Source organism: Macaca mulatta, chromosome 14, assembly GCF_049350105.2.
Source record: "Macaca mulatta isolate MMU2019108-1 chromosome 14, T2T-MMU8v2.0, whole genome shotgun sequence".
In the NCBI taxonomy this organism is placed as follows: domain Eukaryota; kingdom Metazoa; phylum Chordata; class Mammalia; order Primates; family Cercopithecidae; genus Macaca; species Macaca mulatta.
Genome location: NC_133419.1, coordinates 84453455 through 84467103, shown reverse-complemented (window position 1 = coordinate 84467103; position 13649 = coordinate 84453455). Strand labels below are relative to the sequence as shown.

Here is a 13649-nt window from a genome sequence, read left to right as displayed (position 1 = left end):
TTATATTATGTTATCATGCTAGATGTATACATATATATATATTCTTGTATTTACTGCTCCCAGCCTATTTAAAGAAATAGACGTTCAGAGTGGTTAAAGGCATTGCCCTCAGTATGATCTTGCCAATAAATGTGGAGTCCAAATTTGACCTTAGAATGTTTTGAGTCTTTCAACAACTTTGTAAAGAAATTAGTCTAAGTCTGAAAGTTGAACACAATTCTGTGGTAGTGTTCCAAAGCATATATATGAAAATAACAAAAAAGACCTCATCTTTTCCTAGTAGCCTGAGTTGGAGAGAGAGGAAAGCAAGAAAAATAGAATTCAGTGTTCCACAACGTAGTTCCAATTCAGTCTAAACAGAGATCCCAATTGTAATGTTCCTACACAAAATGGGGTGTCTATATAATGTTTTCAGACAGGAATATCTTCATAATATTGTTAGGACTGAGAAAATACAGCCTTTAGAATGATTCTTTAGAATGATTCAGAGAGAAGATGGATATATCAAGAGGGTCTGCTAAGAACATCATCTTTATTTTTTGATATTTTGAAAGAATAAGTTTAGAAGTCAATTACTGTTCTATCTAGGAGAGTTGAATCACAAGTTTTAAATTACATCTAACATTTCCAGAAATAAATGAGAAAACACATTTTTCACTATGTAAATCAGCTAGGGCATTTTTATTAATTTGCAATAATTAAAGTCTAATAATATTTCAGAATACTCTATAAATATTAAATCCACCTACATTTTTAACAAATCATTAAAACTATTTCTTTGATACAATGAACTCTGCCATTTTAAAGCTAAAAGGTCAAAGTCACCATAGCCCTAAGGAAGTGAGAAGAGCCACATACCTGTAATGACTTGCTAGTAATTATGTACCTATAGTCAGCTACAGAAGGGTAGCTCAGATTTATTGAACTCTTCTGTGCCAGGCATTTTGTTAAATACTTCTTATGAATTATGTATTTGAATACTCATAATAACTTTATGAGGTAGATGTTATAATTATCTTTGTTTTGCAAATGAGGAATTGAGACTTGATAAGTTACCTGACTTGCCCAAGATCATCCACTAGTAAGTGACAGACCTGGGATTCCAACCCAGATGATGACTGACCTGGCAGACCATTAGCCATTTTCGCTCACTGGAAAAAAATTTCCACCCATTTCTCTTTTTCTATCCTTTCTCTATCATTACCCTGACTTCTCATATACCTTCCCTTCTTCTGGCTCTGTGTCAGTAAATATTTTTTTTTTCTTTTTATCCTGTGTTCCTTTTTTATTAATGTAAAAGTTACATTGGTTTCCTTCCACTCCACTGGGGATTTTGAAGCATCCCTTCTGAAAAATTCACCAGTAAGTAGCCGATAAGAGTTTACCTCTATGTGAACCTACCAGATATGATTCTTTTCAGCTTGCTTTCTGTCATCTGTATCATGAATACAATAGAGTTATTTATTTTTCAAATAAAAACATTATAATACAATGTTGAATTTTTTTTTTCAAATGACACACCCTGTCTAATTCTGATATGCACCAGGCCCCAACCCCCATCCATCATTCCCCTTTTTGAGAATTCTATTTTCAATTTATTCTATTTTGGTCCCCTTCCTTCGCCTTTTTTCTTTTTCCATTATCTTATTCTTTATCTTATCTTTGTAGAAAAACAGTCATAAAAACACAAAAACACACTGACAGCTATTTTAATGGCCTTGTCACTACCAGTGCATTGATACCAAAAATCTTAATTTCACCCCACTTTGCTCCTCCTCCATACTTCCTCAGCTTAGTAAATGGCACATACATCTACCATATTGTTTAGGCCAAAAACTTGAGAGTCATCCTTACTACCTTGTTTTCCCTCACATCCACCATTCAATTCATCTTCAAGTCCTGTTGATTCTACCTCCAAAATATCTCAGATTTATTCACTTTGCTTTACTACTATTTCCACCACTTTAATCCAAGACCCCATCATCTCCCACCTATAGTAGATTCTTAATTGTTCTCACCATTTCCACTGTTGACCTCCAGGCTTATTCTCAATGCAACCAAAATGATCTGTAAAAAATACAGATCAGATCTCCTTTTGCATTAGGATGCAATGCGAAGTCATTAACATAGCATCCGGGCTCTGCATGACCTAGCCCCTGCCTGCCTTTTGGATACCTCATTTCACTTTGCTAACCACACTATTCATGTTGGCCTTCTTTTTATTCACAAAATGCACTAAATCTCTTCTAGTCTCAAGCGTTTCACATACGCTTTTCCCTGGAACTGAAAAGCTCTTTTTACACTTTGCCTCATTAACTTCTGGTCATCTTAGATCCAAGTTTAAATTGCACGTCTTCAGAGAAGCTCTCTGAAACAGAAAATCAGGCCCCCTATTATATATTTTCTTTCTATTTTTCATAAGAATCAATTTATAATTGTACATTTATTTATGTGATTTTCAAACTAAATGCCTGTATCACCCTCTACACTGTAAGCTCAATGAGTAGAATTGTGTTTATTTTGTGCACTGCTATATTCCTAACACTTAGTACAGTATCTGGCTAGCAGGAGCTCAGGATTATTGGATGAATACATAAACATAGAAATAAAATCTGCAAACAAGCAAACTGATACCTGTTTGAGAACAAGTCATAGTTCAAGCTGTGCTTTACCTAGTTCTTAGTAGGTACATAAAACTACTTCATGAATGAATGAATTCATGCATAGAAACAAATAATAACTAGAACTCACTTTGTGTTGTACTTTCACCATAAACTATGTCTATGGTGATTGTCTACATTATAAATCCATTAGGCACCCGTCAATTCTTCATGAAGACTCCGTAATTCATTTCAGATATTATTTATTTTTCTAAAGGGAAATACCTCTCCAAGCCGCTGTATCTTGAAATGTAGCCAATAATTCAGGGGCAAAGTAAAAATATTCTGGTTCCGTTTTTGACACCATTACCCGTGTGCTGTTCTCTGTGTTCTTGAATAACATATAGACCCTCAGAAGTAGATGAGAACTTAGAATTAGATAGACAAACCCTTATCTAACTCTAGTAATGTTGTAGAACCCAATCTACTGTTTCACAGGTCTATGTCTTACTACCACTCATGGTTAAATAAAAATATTCTAGGATCTTTTGCCCTAAAAAAGATATTATAAAAATGTATGTATTAATTTATTTAGCTAATACTTATCAAGAATCAACAACAATGTGCAAGATGCTACTATAATAGGACAACCTTTTACAAAGGCACAAGCTGAAGAAGACAGCCAAAAATGTTGAAGAAATGCCTGATTTTTAGGATGCAGTAGTTAATGATGTATATTTTGTTCAGAGCTTTTGAAACATTTCTGAAGTCTTTTCCAGAAACATGCACATATTGATACAGCAATTACGGCTTCAGATTAGAATATGCACTAGCTCTGGGAAAGTTAGCATGTGAAACCATCCTTACATTTACATTAGTTTAATTCCTAATCCACATTTAGAAGAATAAAGGTGAGTCAGCAAAAGCAACCTGAGTCAGTTTTCTGTATTTTCTGAGCTTCAGTGGGAATACCCAAGATCTCAGTTCTTTGAATTAATAGCAAACATTCAGGGATGAATTAATTGTATATACAATTTACTTCTGTAAGACCATTTAAAAGGAAACAGAGAAGTTGTTAGTTTTTCTTAGGAAAGCACTGTAAATTACTTGGCACGGTGTCTATGGCTGCAGATTATGTTTGGAGGAATTGACTTTTTAATGCTTGCAGAAACAAGAAATGTGCAGAGCCTGAAATCAAACTAAAATTTGAAAAATAAATGGGATTTCTGTGGGACTCTTGCTTATCTAGTACATCTCTTTTTCTTTGAAAAAAAAAAGTAATTTTTGATGTTGTAATTGGTTTTTCTACTTAGGGAGAATAAGTTATTCAGCTTTTGATATTTCTAGGGCAAGGAGAATAGTATTCTTGGCTGCTTTTTCAATATTTATGGCACATGTTTATTTGTCCTTTTACATAAACGGTCCTAATTATTGCTATTTTGCAGTTGATAACAGAGGCTGAGATAAACCAGATGAAGGCTAATTAAGATATACTGGCAGGTTTTGGATGGGAAATGAACTGTGAAGCACTATATCATCATGAAACATCTTCACTCACTGAAGGATATATATTCATGGGACTTCAGCTAGGTACCAGGCATCATCCTTAATGTTAGGGATTCAAAGGTGAAAAAAACATGGTCTCTCCCCTTAAGTATCTCACAGACATATAAATGCAGAATTACTTACTATGTGATATATATCTGCTAAAAGGCCTCAGTTTCTCCAATGCACCTGATCTCTAGGTAGCTGTTAAAATAACAAATTTAGAGGAATTAAATGTAACAGAGTTTATCTGAGCAAAGAACGATGCATGAATCAGGCAGCACTCAGAACCAGAAGAGGTTTAGAGAGCTCTACTGAGCAGTTTGAGAGGCAGCCTTTTATAGCCTGTACACAGAAGCAAAGTAGAGAAATCACCTGATGGGCTACAGCTAGGCATCTGCTTTATTTGGGCATGGGGTGATGAGTTGGCTGCCTGAAACTGGCTGAAACCCGGCTGCTTGTGACTCTCTGAAACTCTACTGTGTATAACGCTTCTAAGTTAGGTTTCAGATTGTTATGTGGAAACTCAGAGTGTGGAGACAGCCTTAACCTAAGGGCGTCCTGCTTACTTAATTGAGCATAACTAAAATCAAATTATTACAAGTGATAGTGTTGGAAGCAAATATGACCTTCAACTGTCCCTTCTGCAGAGGCGTTAACATACACAAAGAAATGGCCCCATCCACTCCTAGCCATCAATTTCTAATCATTTATAAGAAGCATTACCTATAGAAAATGCACATTCATCTTCCCATAGGTCCATCTGCAAGTCTAACGTCTAACTATTCTCTGCTGGGCTCAGAGAATCCACATTTATAATTTACCACCTTTGTAGAAATAATAATGTTGGCAGCCTCAAGCCATTCTGAGTTTGGGGATGCAGAGCGAGATCTTTATTTTGTAAGACCTCAATCATATGCCAGAGTTATGGTGAGCCCCTGAATAATATCTCAGGCTGAGGTGAGAATGATTTTTTATTTTTATTAAAGAACTGTTATAAAAGACTGTTTCCATTCATAGCTTAATAGTGAGTCCAGTGAATTGTGAAGGGAAATGAATGGTAGGGTTGGCAGTATGGGGGAAGGGCTATGCAAACCTGCCTGTATTTTTATAGAGATCTACGTATTTTACAACATGCCATTTTGTTTTCATCAAGGCTTCAAAATTTACTTCTCAGAGAAGAGAAAATAAACCTTCCATTATAACCCTTTAATTCAGTTCTGTAGACTATCAGCACATATAAAGTTATAGGATCCCTTAAATGGGTTTTTAAAGTCAGCAGGTATGTGTGTTCCAAATTGAATACTAAAACTTATCTTTGGCAAGCTTTCTTTCCTTGCAGAGTGGCAGAAAATTTACTGGGCCTTTAATGTTTTAACTGTTTCAAAGTCTGTAAATACAAAATCAAATATAAATTCCAAAACTAATCTGTAATAGAAGTGCATGTAAGTCTCTAAAGGTAAACATAGGAGGAATTACCTAACTCTGCCCTTGTTTTTCTGGGCATTATCATGAAGACACTGAGTTTATCAGTAGGATTAAGGAAGAAACGTGTTCCAAGTAAAAGAAATAGGAAAAAGTTAAGTATCGTGGTATATAAAAGCACACAATGCCTTCTGGGACTACCAGACTACCTGTGTGGCTGAGGGCTATTGGGTGGGTGATAAGGTTGGAGAAAAAGGCAGCTATGTATCATAGAAGACCTTACTTACCAAGCTGAGGATTTTGTACTTTATCCTATAGGCAGTGGGGAGCTGTTGAAGGTTTTAAAGCTGAGCAAAGAGACAATCTGCTTTGCATTTTTAAAAAGATCACTCTGCCACCTGTGTCGGAAAAGTCTGAATGCAGGGAAACTAGTTAGTATTATATTATAGAGCAGGGTAAATAATGAAGAACTGAACTGAGACTATCGAGATAGGGAGGTACAAATGGATTCAGAATTATTTATTAAATAGAACAGGTGGTACTTGGTGACTGACTTGGGGAAGAATTTTCTAGCTTGGGATATTCACTGCAGGGTGATTCTTTGCTCCTGTTTGACAGAATGAGCACTCTTGTCCACAGTAAATACACTTAAACATAAAACTCTTTAGAAAACAATGGGAGGGAAGGGAGGCAAAATATATCAGGTCCCTTGTTTGAGGTAGTGGCAATGTGAGGTCACAGAGGAGCTAAGGATTGTGCCCAAACTATCTAGGTCTGAAGCCTTCCATTTGGCCATACTAATCACGTGCATTTTAGCTAAACATGTTACCACCCTCAGAGCCTCAATTCCCTCATCAGAAAGTGAGAAGAATAATTGCATCTGTGCTGTTTCCCTCATAGGATTGTTGTGATGATCAAGGGAAATTGAGCAAATGAATTTTCATCTAGGCACTAGCCACATTAGTCATTATTAATTGTTCCCATATGTGTATTCTATTTTAAAGCCTTGAATTCATGTATATTTATTTCTATTGCTATCACAAATCAGGTAGAAAATGTTTATCAGCTCAGGCAAATCCCCTGAGGTCATAAGAAAGCTGTTTGGGCTGAGACCTTCTATCATTCTTAACAGCCATCCTTCTTGTCATCATAATCAATGTCACATATTTTTCCTTTTATTATTACATTTATAGGCTCCCTGTAAAAGGCGGCATGTGTCTAATCCCATATGTGATTGTGTACTTATATGAGATATTTTTCTTTTTTATCTACTCGTGTAGTGGTATTTTTGCCTTACATGTTTCTTCTCAGGAATGTGGACAAAATAACAGCCACTTTATGGTGCACAGATTAGTAGCCAGGCATTTTACATAGGTACTTTATTGTTTCTAATAATCTCAATAATTTTGCAAAGTGTGTGTTTTGATCTAGCAATTGGAGGAATCTGGGCTGTACCCAAGGCATTCTCACATCCAAGCTCATCTTCTCACGGAGCCTTAATCACGTTCACTCTGTACACTGTAGCTTCTCACTCTGTGCCCCACTTCCTACATCCACTCTGCCACAAATCTGTAGACTCTGAAAGGAAATCTGAGCCTTGTTCACATGATTCAATCTGGGAAACAGCACCATTAGAAACAGAAAGAAGATGCTTACAAACCATTGACCTTCTTATGCCCTTAAAAAGCTGATATAATCTTAAAGAATGCTTTATTTCACTTTTAATTAAAACCAAGAGAGTCAGCCCTCTGGGAATGACTCACAAGGCGTAGCCCCTTTCTAAGTTTATGTAGTAGCTTATTTTTCAAAGGCTGTCACTGCCTTTTTGAAGTAGGTGATCACTAAACCCAATATGAATTAAGGAAAATAAGAAGAATTAAATTGACTCCCAGAGTGACAGAGGCCACTCTTGCTGCATTTGGTTTTATAGCCTATTTCCTCTGCAATGCAATCTATGAAAGGGTTTACATGGAAAGAAATACCCCTTGATTTTAAATTAATGCATTATCTCAATAGACAGTTTCTTAAATTTACAGCATTCACTGTTGTCCCTCACTGTTTTTTGGTACTAGGGGGCAAATGTTCTTTCATTAAGAATTCAAGAATTGTTTTAAAAGCACAGTTAAAATTTTGTAGTTTAAAGGACAACAGAAAACAGGGAACTTACCCTGTTTTGAAAGCTCTTATTTACTCTGCACAACAACCCAGGCAGGTAGACTCAGGAGGCTTCATGAGGGTTAAATACCTTGAGATGACAGAGCTGGGAAGTGAAACCAGATTGGTGATATTCAAATAACTCTGTGATAAAACAATCCAAATTTAATTTATCAGCTTTAAAAAATTAAAAGTGAGATAATATCTCTATCTGAGATGATGTAAACATTTTCTATTAGTTTTAGTATGTCTGTTTGTGTTTTGGGAGCAATCTTTGTATTTACTTTAGTAACCATCAAATTGTTAGGTGGCAATAAGAAAACAGAATAAGCACAACTTCAAAAGCATTCCTTTGTAAAGGAAACTACCTATGAGAAAATGCTATGCAAAAATCACCATAGTCAACAAATTGTAGGACTCAAAATCGAGACAGTGACGTTAAACCGTAACACCCATTGTACAGATATTAATTAAAACCACTGATGTGTATTGAGTGCCTTTAGGTGCTATGCGCTATTTCAGAAGTTTTATATGTACAAATTCATTTTAACCTATAACAACTTATGGGGTAGCTATGATCATCCCAATTTTATATAAATATTACAGTACATGGTTTGAGAAACAAATGGAAACAATGAGATGAGATAGTTGGAAATTAGGTCATCAGAACTTACACTTAGAATATTAATTTTATTAGAGCAGAAGTTTTGTTTTATTTATTGTTTTATTCCACGTGCCAAAAATGGTACCTGGCATGTAGTACTAATAGTGACAATGACAATACAGATGATGATGATGATGGCAACTATGAGGATAATGATTACAACAATCACTATTTATCGTCTTGTTGCCTACTCAGCAGCACTTTATACAAGTTAACTCATTAATCTCCACAGGAACCCAGGGAGGTATGTATCATTATTATCCCATTTTACAGGTGATGAAACAGTTAACTAACCTTTCTAAGGTCACATGGGTAGAATCTGAACCTAACTCGGCTGGTGCTAGAATCTGTGTTTTTAAATGTGCTTAATAAATATTCAGTGAATATTACAGTAGTAATTCTTCAAGTATTGAATTCTGCTTCAGAGAAAAGTATACCCCATTGAACAATAGTCAAATCTCTTTAGTAGATAGGTGATATATCAACAGATGACTGATTGATATGATATGAAGATAGATAGAGAGATAGATAGATAGACAAGCAATGAATATATAGTTAAGAAACTAGACTCTAGACACAAAATATTAGGGTTTGAATTTTGCCACCACAACTTTCTAGCTATGTAAACTTGAGCAAGGGACTTTTCTATAAGGTAGCAATTATTGTAGTATCAATCTCACGGGGTACCTATCAGGATTTCAAGAGGTTTTATATAAAGTGCTGAAAACAGTACCTGATAAATATGAAGAGTTCCATAAATGTTAGCTATCATTATATTTGTATATGTGAGATGATGTATTATGACCCCCCCAGATAGATACCTCACCTCAGATAGATCCCTGAGGTGAGAATGAATTTTTTTCAAAGGACTGTTATAAAAGACTGTTTCCATTCATAGCTTAATAGCAAGTCCACTGAATTGTGAAGGGAGATGAATGGTAGGGTTGGCCGTATGGGGGAAGGGCTGTGCAAACCTGCCTTTATTTATATAAATATCTAAATATTTTAGAATGCAGAATTTTATTTTAATTAAGACATTAAAATCTGCCTCTCAGAGAAGAGAAAATAAACCTTCCATATCAACCCTTTAATTTGGTTCTGTAGACCCCCAGCTCATATGAGGTTTAAAGGATCTCTGGAAGAGGAGTTTTAAAGTCAGTAGGTATGTGTGTTCCAAATTGAACACTAAAACTTAAGATAACTCTATTCCAGACAAAATGAATACCTTAGAGGGTAAAGAGGAATTTTATGGCTTGCGTTTAAAAGGAGAGGGTATACTGGGCCACTGCTAAGCAGCCAAAGCCTTTGTCCAAATTTTACAAAGGCTCCCCTTCTTCTGGCTGGAGGACACACTGTGCCAGGGCCTGTGGCATGGCAAACAGCATTCAGACTAGATTTCAGTCCTAGCTCATCCCTGTGACCAAGTGTTCTTTTGAGCAACCTACCTAACAGAATAAATTGACCCAAATGAAGATGGATATCAGGATACGAAATGAGAATTTTATTTCTCTGTGTTATTTAGATCTCCTTCAAATTCATCTAATTCATGCTCTGTTTTCTTTCCTATGCCCCTGGCATAATTGCAAAGATATTATTCCATCAACCTTATGGGAAAAAAATAACTAGATGTTAATGTAAGTTCGGAGATGGATGGGTACAAAGATTGGACTAAACAATTTAGTCCGACCTCTATATTTTCCAGATGAGGAGACTGTCACTCAGACCCCAAATAGGCATTAAATTCGTATTATAAGGTTAGCACTTCTGAGGATATGTAATCCAGATGTGGCTGACCCCTGTTCTTAGAAGATTTAGGGACCACTGGACCTAGAGAATTTCTTTTGTGGATACAGTCAACAGCCACCTGTAATGTGAAAAAAGAAAATAAAGAAAATAAAAGGTCTAGAAATTTATTATGGATAGCGTATTTCAAATACATATGAATTTTAATCAGCTTCTGCCTTATTTATTTTGGATACAGCCTGATTTTTTCCATAGCTATATATAGATTTGTATTTATTGAATGCTGGGTATTCAGAGACTCTGCATGGGAAACCTGAAGGACAGACAGTAGCCTGGTTTTCCTTTCTATCTGACCACTTACTTGGTAAGTTCTTACTATTCTCACTATCAGTGGAATAGTACAGAGCCTATGGTACCTGTAGACCCTAAGCTACACTTGACATGAGGAAAGCAGCTATGAAATATAAAATAGAGCCTCTACCAGATTTCTACAATTATAATTGCAAGAGTTCTGTGATTATCCTTTCCCTCCTTATAGGGCCTGTTGGTGAATCGTGAGATGTCCTAGACAACCATTTCCACACTTTTACAATACAACGCTTTCCTTATTGTTTTCCCATAGAAATCTCCTCACTTACAAGAACTTCCTTACTCTTCTCACCTATGTCACTGTCCCAATTGCTTTGAGTGATGTTATGTCGGATATATATCTCCTTTCCCACTCTTGTCCACACTGGAGCTCCATGTTGAGGCTAGACTTCTAGGAACTGGGCAGTGTCTGGCAGAGGCAAGATGAGAAGCCTTCAATTTCTTTTACAAAGACTTTTTTTTTTTAACCTTGATTTTTCCACCTTGGGTTGTGACTTCACAGAGGGGAGTCTCATGTTACAGCACTGAGATCCCCACTCTGTCCTTTGACAGTTGCCATGTGGGACCCATGGTCAGCTGGGGCCTCTTGCCTCAGGCAGGGACTTTATTTCACTTTCTATCTTCCACAGCAGCTCTGTTCCTGTGCTGGCTAGGTTCCCTGCCCTGGTTTTCATACTGAAACCTTTTCCTCTGGGATTCTTGTGACCCATAAAAACAGCCTCTAATTCAGGCACTTTTCCTAGCAGAGAAACAAAAAAGACAGACATGGACTTTTTTGTTGTTGTTGAGCAGCATTAACAGTTTCAGGAGCAACAAATCTTTCTCAGAAGATGATCTACCTTTTAAAACCCTGAAGTTAAAGAATTACCACAGGAAGAATGGGGATGGTAACTGTAGGAAATCAGGATAAGTGTGAGTGAATGCCTTGGCCACCGAGGCCTCAGGCAGCTGCCAGTGTCCAACAGGTCAAGAGCACCCATGAACCTCTGATCAAAGACCTTCTGCTGTAAATCATAGCTCCACAATGCTAGTTGTCTCCCCTGAGTTCTCACCTATACATATACTGTTGGTTTCTTCTTTCCATCCTCTGTAAAAGGCACCCTAATGTATCTCATGTTCTTGCTTTAGCCCACAGTGAGACCTCTTCCGTGGAATGCCATGGAGTCCTCTCTCTTTCCCTAGGTCAACAAGTAGAAATTCACACGTCCTCAAGACCCAAGTTCTTTCTAACAACACATCTGCTTTCTCACATTATTACTGTCTTTAGACCCTACCTTTCTGCTTGGTAGGTTCAAAATCAGCTACTAAGGGGACTTGCAAACAATCTTTAATTCTTCTTCATGCACTTTCATCCCGTAATGCCTAGGGGACTAATGAACTTCAAGAACAGCCAAAATTGAACTATAGATTTTCCTCTAGTAATAACTGTGTAACTCTAATAATAACTATGATAGCAGAGTATTATTATTATTATTATTATTATACTTTAAGTTCTAGGGTACATGTGCACAACGTGCAGGTTTGTTACATATGTATACGTGTGCCATGTTGGTGTGATGCACCCATTAACTAGTCATTTACATTAGGTATATCTCCTAATGCTATCCCTCCCCACTCTTCCCACCCCATGACAGGCCCCAGTGTGTGATAATCCCCTTCCTGTGTCCAGGTGTTCTCATTGTTCAATTCCCACCTATGAGTGAGAACATGCGGTGTTTGGTTTTCTGTTCTTGCAGTAGTTTGCTGAGAATGATGGTTTCCAACTTCATCCATGTCCCTACAAATGACATGAACTCATCCTTTTTTACAGCTGCATAGTATTCCATGGTGTATATGTGAAACATTTTCTTAATCCAGTCTGTCATTGATGGACATTTGGGTTGGTTCCAAGTCTTTGATATTGTGAATAGTGCTGCAATAAATATATGTGTGCATGTGTCTTTATAGCAGCATGATTTATAAACCTTTGGGTATATACCCAGTAATGAGATGGCTGTGTCAAATGGTATTTCTAGTTCTAGATCCTTGAGGAATCGCCACACTGTCTTCCACAATGGTTGAACTAGTTTACATTCCCACCAACAGTGTAAAAGTGTTCCTATTTCTCCACATCCTCTCCAGCACCTGTGGTTTCCTGACTTTTTAATGATCACCATTCTAACTGGTGTGAGATGGTATCTCATTGTGGTTTTGATTTGCATTTCTCTGATGGTGAGTGGTGATGAGCATTTTTCATGTGTCTGTTGGCTGCATAAATGTCTTCTGTTGAGAAGTGTCTCTTCATATCCTTCACCCACTTTTTGATGAGGTTGTTTGTTTTTTTTTTCCTGAAATTTTATTTAAGTTCTTTGTAGATTCTGGATATTAGCTCTTTGTCAGATGAGTAGATTGCAAAAATTTTCTCCCATTCTGTAGGTTGCCTGTTCACTCTGATGATAGTTTCTTTTGCTAATTAGTTTAATTAGATCCCATTTGTCAATTTTGGCTTTTGTTGCCATTGCTTTTGGTGTTTTAGTCATGAAGTCCTTGCCCATGCCTATGTCCTTAATGATATGCCTAGGTTTTCTTTTAGGGTTTTTATGGTTTTAGGTCTAACATTTAAGTCTCTAATCCATCTTGAATTAATTTTTGTGTAAGGTGTAAGGAAGGGATCCAGTTTCAGCTTTCAACATATGACTAGCCAGTTTTCCCAGCACCATTTTTTAAATAGGGAATCCTTTCCCCATTTCCTGTTTTTGTCAGGTTTGTCAAAGATCAGATGGTTGTAGACATGTGGTATTATTTCTGAGGGCTCTGTTCTGTTCCATTGGTCTATATGTCTGTTTTGGTACCAGTACCATGCTGTTTTGGTTACTGTAGCCTTGTAGCATAGTTTGAAGTCAGGTAGCATGATGCCTCCAGCTTTGTTCTTTTGGTTTAGGATTGTCTTGGTAATGCAGGCTCTTTTTTGGTTCCATATGAACTTTAAAGTAGTGTTTTCCAATTCTGTGAAGAAAGTCATTGGTAGTTTAATAGGGATGGCATTGAATCTATAAATTACCTTGGGCAGTATGGCCTTTTTCACGATATTGATTCTTCCTATCCATGAGCATGGAATGTTCTTCCATTTGTTTGTGTCCTCTTTTATTTCATTGAGCAGTGGTCTGTAG

General features: G+C 36.7%; 1 protein-coding gene across 12 annotated transcripts in view; it reads left to right on the top strand.

Annotated features, from left to right (window-relative positions):
* DLG2 (discs large MAGUK scaffold protein 2) overlaps window positions 1-13649 on the top strand; it is a 2228225-nt gene that overhangs the window by 1753706 nt on the left and 460870 nt on the right. The gene's annotated exons all lie outside the window — the stretch shown is intronic.